This window comes from Triticum aestivum, chromosome 1D (assembly GCF_018294505.1).
Source record: "Triticum aestivum cultivar Chinese Spring chromosome 1D, IWGSC CS RefSeq v2.1, whole genome shotgun sequence".
NCBI lineage: Eukaryota > Viridiplantae > Streptophyta > Magnoliopsida > Poales > Poaceae > Triticum > Triticum aestivum.
This window is the reverse complement of record NC_057796.1, coordinates 488,540,372-488,552,639: the sequence shown is the minus strand read 5'-3', so window position 1 is coordinate 488,552,639 and position 12,268 is coordinate 488,540,372.

Here is a 12,268-nt window from a genome sequence, read left to right as displayed (position 1 = left end):
GGTTCGGGCCATATTTTGACCCGACGATCCGAGGCCGAACCCAGCGTGGGGACGTTTGGGGCTCCGACGGAAGGAAAACTGACGCGTGGGCCACCACTGTCAGGCGAAAAACGACTTTTCCACACCTAGATTCGCCCCCGCACACTGTAGGGCGCCACTTCCCCATTCGCCTCCGTGCCGATCCCGGCGCCGCCCACCTGCCCACAGTCGCTGGCCCGCCGCTAGAAAGGCCATTTGCCCACCGGAAAGAGAGGACGCGAACATTTTTGTGAATTTGTCAACAAATTTTGTAAATAAAATTATTGTTTGTAATACCACAGTTTGTTTTGAAATTTCTGAATATTATGCAATCACAAAAAATTTTATGAATTTCTGACCAAAATTTGAAAACAGGAACATGTTTTGTAATTTCAAACAATTTACGAAAGGTGGTTATTTTTTGAAATGAAAAGCATTTTTTAAGACAAGAACATTTTTTCTATTTGTGAGCAATTTGAAAATGGGGACATTTTTGAAATTCTGAACAATTTTTTTAAATGTGTGGAAAAATGAAAACATTTTTAAATTTGTGAATACATTTTTGAAACAGAAATAATTTTTAACCTAAATAAACAAAAAGATAAGAAACAGAAAAATAAAAAACATAAAACTCCAAAAAGAAATGACCAGAAGAAAGAAAAAATGAAATCATTAATTAAGGGTCACTCTTTGCAAAGGTCACTCCCACCTTCTCGGGTTGCGACAAGTGGGGCACTCGGAGTTTTCCCTTTTTTGTAGATTCGTTTATTCAAAATATTGTATCTCATAAACTGTACGTCCAAATATTGAACCATTTTCATCATTGGATCCCTCGCGTCGAGATTTTCAAAACTAGATCCCATGTTGATGGCTTTTGTTGAAAAAAAAAATTACGACAAAATCGAACAATAAAACCAGACTGGGAGCACTTTTATTCCATCTGAAAGCCATTTCCAAGAGGCACGACTGAACCTCTCACAGAAGAAAAACCGTGCCTCTCACGGAAGGGAAAAAAGAAAACATATTTTTTTTGTTTTCGGCACGCACAGTCGTGCCTCTTGTAGAAGAAAAAAAATGTGTTTTTTCCTTTTTCCGAGAGGCATGGCCGTGCCTCTCATGGAAGAAAAAAAAGAGAAAACACGTATTTTTTTCGTTTCCGAGAGGCCCCGTTGTGCCTCTTGCGGAAGCAAATCCGTGTCTCTCGTGAAAGCAAAATCGTGCCTTTCATGGACGCAAAAAACAAGGAAAGATATTTTTTTCCTATATCTAGGAGAGCGTCTAAAAAAGGAACAATCTTTGGAAACGCGGATGTTTATTGAAAACATGAACATTTATTGAATCTTCCAATCAAATTTGAAAAACCTGAACAAATTTTGGAAACACAATTTTTTTAAAACATGACCATTGTTGGAAAATTGCGAACAATTTGGAAATCCATGAACATTTTTTTTGAAAAAAAGTGAAATTTTAAAATGAACCGAAAAGGAAAGAAAAAGATTTTTTTTTGGAGAATAAAGAACCAGGAAAACGAAAAAATAGAAAAAAGGAAAAGGAAAAAAACCGGTTCAGGAACCTCCTAGAAGGTTCCCAAAACCGAAGAAACCCAGCTAGGAATCTCCTAGAAGGTTCTTAAAACCGGGATGGATGAAGTGATGAACGGGCTGGCCCAGGTTTTTAAAACCTAGAAGGAACCTCACTTGTGAACCCCTGTTCGATTTCTCAACAACTTGACGCATCGTGCGCCATATAGGTTTTTCCGTGTATGGAATGCTCGCGTACATCGCCAAATCAAACGGGCCTGACCCAAAGTGTCCACGTGCAGCACAACATATACACGGTACATCAGTGTATCCGCATTTACATATTTTTATATATCTTAATATTTCACAAAAGTATACATACATATATATTTCAAAAACTAAATTACTTAATTTTAAAAAATATTGTGCATTTAGAAAATGATCATGCAGTGTAAAACAAATTGTTGACACCACTCTTAAAAGATGTTGATAGCAATCAAAAGTTTGTTTCATGACTTGGAAAAATGTTGACGTCTTTGGAAAAAATGTTAGTGAAATTTTCAAAAACTGTTTAGATAATGTAAAAGCAACATTTTGTGTAACTGAAAAAACTGTTTCCTGCCATTCAAAAAAACTCTTTTTTCTAAATGTTTATACAATGAAAACAATGCAAGTTGTTTCATAAAAAATGGTTCATACTCCCTCCGTCCCATAAGTGTCGCTCGTTTAGTACAACTTTGCACTAAATTTATAATAAACCAGCCACACTTATTTTGGAACGGAGGGAGTCCCATTCAGAAAAGAGTTTTATATTTCTATGCCACTCCTTAGTTCTACTCAGTTTTGCTCATGGCCCTTAACATTCCTCGCTTTTCCCCTCCACCACTTGGCCCATTCTCACAAGTTCCCAAAGAAAGTCTTGCCGCAGGTTCAAAGTAGTTGACCGTTACCTTGCGTAGTTACTAATGAGTGGGACCGGGGCTCTTATGACAGGTGGGACGAGGCCTCTTGTGGCAGGTGGGCCGAGTGATCTTATGATGAGAGGGACCTAGGGCTAGGGTATCACTGTTTATCGACAAAAATAGACCGACCCCGACCCCATTTAGCCGCCCCCACGTGGTCGTCGTCGCCTTCGTTCTCCCGCCACCCACTCCGCCTACCTTCCTTAGGAGAGCTCTGATGACATAGGTACCTGGTGCAGCGGTGTCACCCTTTGGTCCATCGATTTGAGGAGTACTAGGTCATTGGCCATCCGGTAAGTATCAAATGCTAACCCTAGAAAACCGTAGTTCATCCCCTAGTAAATAGTCCTGAAATATCTTGTGAATATGCATAGAATTAGTTCATAGGGCCATTGGATTTAGCAAATTGGAATAATGATTTAGCAATCTGTGAACTAATTAGTTAGTTTGAACCTCCCTTGGTAATGATTTTTGGGTTCAATCAATTCTTTGTCAGGTATGGGATGGAAGAGTTCTGCGTCGACGATGAGCTCTTGCTGGCAAAGTGCAAGGAGATAAGCTCCTGGTTTCCGAACCAGAAAGCTCTCATGATGCATGCGTTGAATCTATCGTTGGAAGCGTCGGAAGAGGAGGTGAAGCGAATGTCGCCTGTAGAAAAATGGGTGCTTTTTATTGAAATTCTGCTCTGGTCAATGAAAGAGGTGATGGAGGCATCAGATCCTCGATAGCGAGCTCGCTCGCATGAGTACCACTCTCGCCTCTCCTCGCTGAATCCGGTGGCCGAGGGGCCAGTGAATTTGTGGATTAGTGAAGTGCTCGATGAGGAGACAGTGGATGAGGATACCGAGGAGGAGGAGGACAGCGAGGCTACAGACGAGGAGATGGAAATGGAGGAGGAGGATTCCATTGACGAGGACCTGGGGGGTTTGGAGATCTTCAGATTGCCTGGGATGAAGAAGAGGAGGGACACCAGGGGGGCTTGGAGATCGTCGCTTAGCATGCAGTGACTGTCATGGATCTAACGATTCATGTAGCGACGAGGTTGACCAAGAGCCCTTGGAGGCTGATGCCGGCCAGGATCTGGCGCTGGTCGCCTTCCAGGCCAAGCTGGGCCGCAAGACTGCCCCAATAGTAGTGGAGCAGTATGAGGTCTCTGCTTAGTTTGAGCAAAATGCTCAACGCTCCCACTGTCGCCTGGCTCACCATCTTAAGCGTTTAAAGCAGATACTCTAATTTGTTCCCTCTAGTGTTGAGGATCTGACATGTGGATGCCCAATGATGAAAACCGTATGTTTATGCGGTACTTTTTTTTATGCTGCGCAGAATTATACTATTATTTGAAGATGCTGAATTAGACTGTTGTCTGAATTTTATCTGAATATGGTAGGTTTTGGATTTCCTACGTCAAGGGGGGGTTGCATGTCGAAAACTAGTGGAACATGCCAAAAGTTATCATCAATAGAGCAACATGCCAAAACATACCAAAAATATAACAACATGCCAAAACTTAGAAAAAATAGTGCAACATGCCAAAAGTTACCCAAAATATAGCTACATACCAAAAGTTACAAAATAGTGCAACATGTCCAAAAGTGGTCCGACATAGCAAGACAGTACTATGTACTTGCGAAACTACCAAAAAATGAAGCCAAACTTGCAAAACTACCAAAAATAATATAAAATTTGTGGTATTGCAAGTTTATGATTTTCCCCCCAAACTACTGCACATAAGATGGCTCAATGAAAAAGGATTACAATTTTTGAGGCTTATTTCATTATGTTTGATTTACTAGCACATATGCCCTGCGTTGCAACAGAAAAAAAATGATATTTTGTGCAAGCATAATGTCTCGTAGCACCGGATTCACTACGAAGAACATGCTGCAATGCAGCATCCTTTTACAAAATGAACATATAATATCGGATGTAATTTATCCGCGTCCATATTTTCTTTGCGGGCATAATCTCCCGCTAATTTCGTTGAAGTATAATTCTTCCTTTAATTACCATGACGTCCTCACCCGTTTTAATCGGGAATCGAATCCTTCGTTCCTTCTCTAATTTAGTAGCCCCACCACAATGAAGCCTATGGATCCTTCCTTTTAATTATCCTATCTATTTACCTCAAGTCCTTTCTTTAATTAGCCTCATCTATTTGAATATAGTATTTATTAAGCCCACAATCGTTTTTTAATTATTTCACCGGTTTACCCACAATCCTTTCTTTAATTAGCCACATCCATTTGAACATCCTATTTAAGCCCATAATCCTTCCCAAGGCCGCTTTTTTAACCATCTGTTGGTTGATTCCTAAGGCTACTTGTATATTTACTCATGGGAACCATTGTAAAAGAGCGCGGTGGGATTAGTAAACATGAAAGATGCACAGCTTGTTGGCTGTTACATCAAAGAGCCGGACACGAGGTATTGCGTTCCATTCCCACGATGTTGATTTATTTATGAAAACCCATAGAAGGCCCATCAACGTACAAGTACCTAGCTGAGATGGCTTAGTGTGTGTACGAGCGAACCATACGAAACTTTAACGTGCGCTCACACCAAACGAAAATCAATGAAAAGGACCAAACCAAACCAAGAATACCTATTCCCTTTAATAGTAGGTATAGATTTTCAAAATGGGATCAAATTAGGAAGGTTGACCATTCGTATAAAATGGTTTGGAATTTCAACTTTGGTTTCCCAAGTGCATATACCACCAATATTAAAGCCTAAGATGATATTTCTCATTTTTCAGGACCAAACTACATCACACATGTAGTTTCAAATTTGAGCAAGTTCTCAGAATTCACTAGAAATCTAGTAAATCAATGAAATATAGTAATAATACTCTGACATTCATGAAATCTGGTCAGTGGGCATCCAATGTGGTATACTTTGGATGAAAAATGAAAAGGCCCAATTTTCTAAGTTATTTCAGGCACTTCTTTCACAAAAAGTCATTTTTGGCACTTGAAAAAAGGAAAAAAAGTTTTTATAACAAGAAAAATCATAATTCCTATGGCAACATTGTTCACAATGGAACACCCATAGTTGTGCCAAATTTGGCCATGTTATCATGTACTATGCTATGGATGTGGCCATTTGTCGCCTTGAAATCCATGCATGTTCATACTAGATAGGCCATTTTGTGAAAGTTGTTTTTCCAAATTTGTAGTGTCGCAAGTTTGTTATTTTTCCCAAAAAATAGTGCACTTAATATGACTCAATGCAAAATGATTTCAATTTTTGACGCTGTTTTCATCCTGTTTGTTTTTTCTTTCAAAATGGGGTCAAACCAGGAAGGTTGATCATTCATACCAAATGGTTTGTAATTTCAAATTTGGCTGTCCCAAGGGGTTACACCACCAATATTAAAGCCTAAAATTATTTTTTTTGTCAATTTTCAGGATAATACTACATCACACTTTGTAGTTCAGATTTGAGCATGTTTTGATAATTCACTAGAAATTCAGTAACTTAATGAAATATACCAATAATACTCTAGAATTCATGAAACTTGGTCAGTGGGCATCCAATGTGGTCTACTTTGGATGAATAATGAAAAGGCCCAATTTTCAAACTTATTTCAGGCACTTCCTTCACAAAAAGTCAAGTTTGGCACTTGAAAATGGAAAAAAATAGTTTTCTTACAAAAAAATCATAATTCCTATGGCAACATTGTTTATAATGGTAACACCCATGGTTGTGCCAAATTTGACCATGTTATCATGGGCTATGCCATGGATGTGGCCATAGCCATGGGCATATGCCTTGAAATCCATGCATGGTCATGCTAGATAGGCCATTTTGTGAAGTTTTTTTTCAAATTTATGGTACTGCAAGTTTATGATTTTTCCCACAAACTAGTGCACATAAGATGGATCAACGCAAAAGAATTTAAATTTTTAGTTTTTTTTTCATTTTGTTTGATTTTTTTTCAATATGGGGTGAAACTAGGAAGGTTGACCGTTCAGACCAAATGGTTTGGAATTTCAACTTTGGTTGTCCCAAGTGTATAAGCATCAATATTTAAGCCTAAAATGATTATTGTCAATCTTCAACTACATCACACTTGTAGTTGAAATTTGAGCAAGTTATAATAATTCACTAGAAATCTAGTAAATTAATAAAATATAGCAACAATACTCTGAAATGCATGAAACTTGGTTAGTGGGCATACAATGTGATCTACGTTGGATGAAAAAAATAAAAAGGACCAATTTTCAAACTAATTTAAGGCACTTCCTTCACACACAAAAAATACATTTTTGGCACTTGAAAAATGGAAATAATTAGTTTTTATTACAAAAACAAATTGTAATTCCTATGAAGCACATTCTCCAAAATGTTAACACCCATAATAGTGCCAAATTTGGCCATTTTATCATGTACTATGTCATGGATGTGACTATGGCCATGTGCAGATGCCTTGAAATCTGTGCATGTTCATACTAGATAGGCAATTTGGTAAAGTATTTTTTTAATTTGTGGTATTGCAAGCTTATAATTTTTTCCACAAACTAGTGGACATAAGGTGCCTCGATGCAAAAGTATTTCAATTTTTTAGGATTTTTTCATTTTGCTTGATTTATCTCAAAATTGGGTCAAACTAGGAAGGTTAACCATTCATACCAAATGTTTTGGAATTTCAAATTTTGTTTTCCCAAGTGCATACACCACCAGTATTAAAGCCTATTTTTTTCAATTTTCAGGACCAAATTACATCACACTTGTAGTTCAAATTTGAGCAAGTTTTGATAATTCCCTGGAAATCTAGTAAATTAATGAAATATATAAATAATACTCCAAAATTCATGAAACTTGGTTAATGGGCATCCAATGTGGTCTACTTTGGATGAAAAATGTAAAGGCCCAATTTTCAAACTTATTTCAAGTACTTCCTTCACAAAAATTTATTGTTGGCACTTGAAAAATGGAAAAATTAGTTTTAATCAATTCATAATTCCTATGGCAACATTTCCACTTCTACTGCACATATAAGGGCTCCATGTAAACGGCTTACAAATTTTAAGACTTTTTCTTTGATTTGATTTTAAAAAATAGGGTCGATCTCGCTCTTGAAAAATGAAAAAATAGTAGTATGCTCTAGTTTGGTCCTATAAACTGTGAAAATTATGCGATTTTTAAAAATACTTTTATTATAGTAAGGCCATCTATACAATCTCTGCGAAGGGGATGCACTATCACCAGGAATCAGTGCATCTCCTTCACAAGGCGAGCATTGGTGGCCCTATTACAATAGAAGGAGCTTACCCCATCTAGACGACGCGCCTATTTAAGATGCTGGGCAAGCCTCTTGGGCGGTGAGTGAAGGAAATATGCCCTAGAGGCAATAATAAAGTTGTTATTTATATTTCTTTATATCATGATAAATGTTTATTATTCATGCTAGAATTGTATTAACCGGAAACTTGATACATGTGTGGATACATAGAGAAAACACCGTATCCCTAGTAAGCCTCTACTAGACTAGCTCATTAATAAAAGATGGTTAAGTTTCCTAACCATAGACATGTGTTGTCATTTGATGAACGAGATCACATCATTAGGAGAATGATGTGATGGACAAGACCATCCGCTAGCTTACCATAATGATCGTTAAGTTTTATTGCCATTGCTTTCTTCATGTCATATAGTATTCCTTTGACTATGAGATTATGCAACTCCCAGATACCGGAGGAATACCTTATGTGCTATCAAACATCACAACGTAACTGGGTGATTATAAAGATGCTCTACAGGTATCTCCGAAGGTGTTTGTTGGGTTGGCATAGGTCGAGATTAGGATTTGTCACTTCGAGTATCGGAGAGGTATATCTGGGCCCTCTCGGTAATGCACATCATAATAAGCCTTGCAAGGAATGTGACTAATGAGTTAGTTGCGGGATGATGAATTACGGAACGAGTAAAGAGACTTGCGGGTAATGAGATTGAACTAGGTATGAAGATACCGACGATCGAATCTCGGGCAAGTAACATACCGATGACAAAGGGAATAACGTATGTTGTCATTACGGTACAACCGATAAAGATCTTCGTAGAATATGTGGGAACCAATACATCCAGGTTCCACTGTTGGTTATTGACTGGAGATGTGTCTCCGTCATGTCTACATAGTTCTCGAACCCGTAGGGTCTGCACGCTTAACGTTCGACGACGATTTTGTATTATATGAGTTATGTGATTTGGTGACCGAATTTTGTTCGGAGTCTCGGATGAGATCCCGGACATGACGAGGAGTCTCGAAATGTTCTAGAGGTAAAGATTTATATATAGGACGATAGTATTCGGACACCGGAAGTGTTCCGGGAGTACCAGGTACGTATCGGGTCATAGGAAGGGGTTCCGGGCAACCCTCGGCAAACTATATGGGCCAAATGGGCCTAGAGAGGGATAGACCAGCCCTTAAGGGGCTGGTGCGCCCCCTATAGGCTGAAATAAGGGGAGAAGGAAAGGAGGGAAGGGAAAAGGAAAGGGGAGGATTCGGCCTCCCCCTTTCCTTCCCCTGCCCCCTCTCTTTCCTTCCCCCTCGACACTTATGGAAGGGGGGGGGAGGCCGACTTGTAGGAGGCGCCCAAGTAGGATTACTCCTACTTGGGACGCCCCTTGCTGCCCCTCTCCCTCTCCCACCTATATATATGTGGGGAGGGCACCGCTAGAACACACAACATTGATTCCTAGCCGTGTGTGGCGCCCCCCTCCACAGTTTACGCCTCCGGTCATATTGTTGTAGTGCTTAGGTGAAGCTCTACGCGAATCACTTCAGCATCACCATCACCACGCCGTCGTGCTGACAAAACTCTCCCTCGACACTTTGCTGGATCAAGAGTTTGAGGGACATTATCGATCTGAACGTGTGTAGAACTTGGAGGTGCCATACGTTCGGTGCTTGATCGGTCGGAACGAGAAGAAGTTTGACTACATCAACCGCATTGTCAAACGCTTCCGCTTTCGATCTACGAGGGTACGTGGACACACTCTCCCCCTCTCGTTGCTATGCATCTCCTAGATAGATTTTGCGTGAGCGTAGGAATTTTTTTTGAAATTGCATGTACGTTTCCCAACAGTGGCATCCGGGCCAGGTCTATGCGTAGATAATATGGACGAGTAGAACACAAAGAGTTGTGAGTGGTGATCGTCATACTGCTTACCACCAGTGCCTTATTTTGATTTGGCAGTATTGTTGGATGAAGTGGCCCGGACCAACCCTACATGACCATGTTCATGAGGCCGGTTCCACCGACAGACATGCAACTAGTTTTGCATAAAGGTGGCTAGCGGGTGTCTGTTTCTCCAATTTTAGTTGAATCGAATTTGACTGCGGCCAGACCTTGTTGAAGGTTAAAACAACAAACTTGATAAATCACCGTTGTGGTCTTGATGCGTAGGTAAGAACAGTTCTTGCTAGAAGCCCGTAGCAGCCACGTAAAACTTGCAACAACAAAGTAGAGGACGTCTAACTTGTATTTGCAGGGCATTTTGTGATGTGATATGGTCAAGACATGATGTGATATACGTTATTGTATGAGATGATCATGTTTTGTAAAAGTTATCGTCAACTGGCACGAGCCTTAAGGTTGTCGCTTTATTGTATGAAATGCAAACGCCATGTAATTGTTTTACTTTATCACTATGCGTTAGCGATAGTTGTAGGAGCAATAGTTGGCGAGACGACCATGGCGCTACGATGGAGATCAAGGTGTCAAGCCGGTGACGATGGAAATCATGACGCTGCTTTGAAGATAGAGATCAAAGGCACAAGATGATGATGGTCATATCATGTCACATATTTTGATTCCATGTGATGTTTATCTTTTATGCATCTTATTTTGCTTAGTACGGCAGTAGCATTATAAGATGATCCCTTACTAAAATTTCAAGGTATAATTGTTCTCCCTGAGTATGCACCGTTGCGACCGTTCGTCGTGCTGAGACACCACGTGATGATCGGGTGTCATAAGCTCTACGTTCACATACAACGGGTGCAAGACAGTTTTGCACATGCGGAATACTCGGGTTAAACTTGACGAGCCTACCATGTACAGACATGGCCTCAGAACACTGGAGACCGAAAGGTCGAACGTGAATCATACAATAGATATGATCAAATAGAGATGTTCACCATTGAAAACTGTTGGAAATATGCCCTAGAGGCAATAATAAAATGGTTATTATTATATTTCCTTGTTCATGATAATTGTCTATTGTTCATGCTATAATTGTGTTATCCGGAAATCGCAATACATGTGTGAACACATAGACCATAACATGTCCCTAGTGAGCCTCTAGTTGACTAGCTCGTTGATCAATAGATGGTTACGGTTTCCTGACCATGGACATTGGATGTCATTGATAACGGGATCACATCATTGGGAGAATGATGTGATGGACAAGACCCAATCCTAAGCATAGCACTAGATCGTGTAGTTCATTTGCTGAAGCTTTTCTAATGTCAAGTATCATTTCCTTAGACCATGAGATCATGCAACTCCCGGATACCGTAGGAATGCTTTGGGTGTGCCAAACGTCACAACGTAACTGGGTGGCTATAAAGGTGCACTACAGGTATCTCCGAAAGTGTCTGTTGGGTTGGCTCCGATCGAGACTGGGATTTGTCACTCCGTATGACGGAGAGGTATCTCTGGGCCCACTCGGTATTGCATCATCATAATGAGCTCAATGTGACTAAGTAGTTAGTCACGGGATCATGCATTACGGAATGAGTAAAGTGACTTGCCGGTAACGAGATAGAACGAGGTATTGGGATACCGACGATCGAATCTCGGGCAAGTAACGTACCGATTGACAAAGGGAATTGTATACGGGATTGCTTGAATCCTCGACATCGTGGTTCATCCGATGAGATCATCGAGGAGCATGTGGGAGCCAACATGGGTATCCAGATCCCGCTGTTGGTTATTGACCGGAGAGTCGTCTCGGTCATGTCTGCGTGTCTCCCGAACCCGTAGGGTCTACACACTTAAGGTTCGGTAACGCTAGGGTTGTAGAGATATTAGTATGCGGTAACCCGAAAGTTCTTCGGAGTCCCAGATGAGATCCCGGACATCACGAGGAGTTTTGGAATGGTCCGGAGGTGAAGATTTGTATATAGGAAGTCCAGTTTCGGCCACCGGGAAAGTTTCGGGTTCACCGGTATTGTACCGGGACCACCGGAAGGGTCCCGGGGGTCCACCGGGTGGGGCCACCTATCCCAGAGGGCCCCATGGGCTGAAGTGGGAAGGGAACCAGCCCTTGGTGGGCTGGTGCGCCCCCATGGGCCTCCCCCTGCGCCTAGGGTTGGAAACCCTGGGGGTGGGGGGCGCCCCATCTGACTTGGGGGGCAAGTTCCCCCTTGGCCGCCGCCCCCCCTTGAGATGGGATCTCCAGGGGCTGGCGCCCCCCAGGGCCCCTATATAAAGTGGGGGGGAGGGAGGGCTGCGCACCTAAGCCCCTGGCGCCTCCCTCTTCCCCCGTAACACCTCTCCCTCTCGATGAGCTTGGCGAAGCCCTGCCGAGATCCCCGCTGCTTCCACCACCACGCCGTCGTGCTACTGGATCTCCATCAACCTCTCCTTCCCCCTTGCTGGATCAAGAAGGAGGAGACGTCTCTCCCAACCGTACATGTGTTGAACGCGGAGGTGCCGTCCGTTCGGCGCTAGGATCATCGGTGATTTGGATCACGACGAGTACGACTCCATCAACCCCGTTCTCTTGAACGCTTCCGCTCGCGATCTACAAGGGTATGAA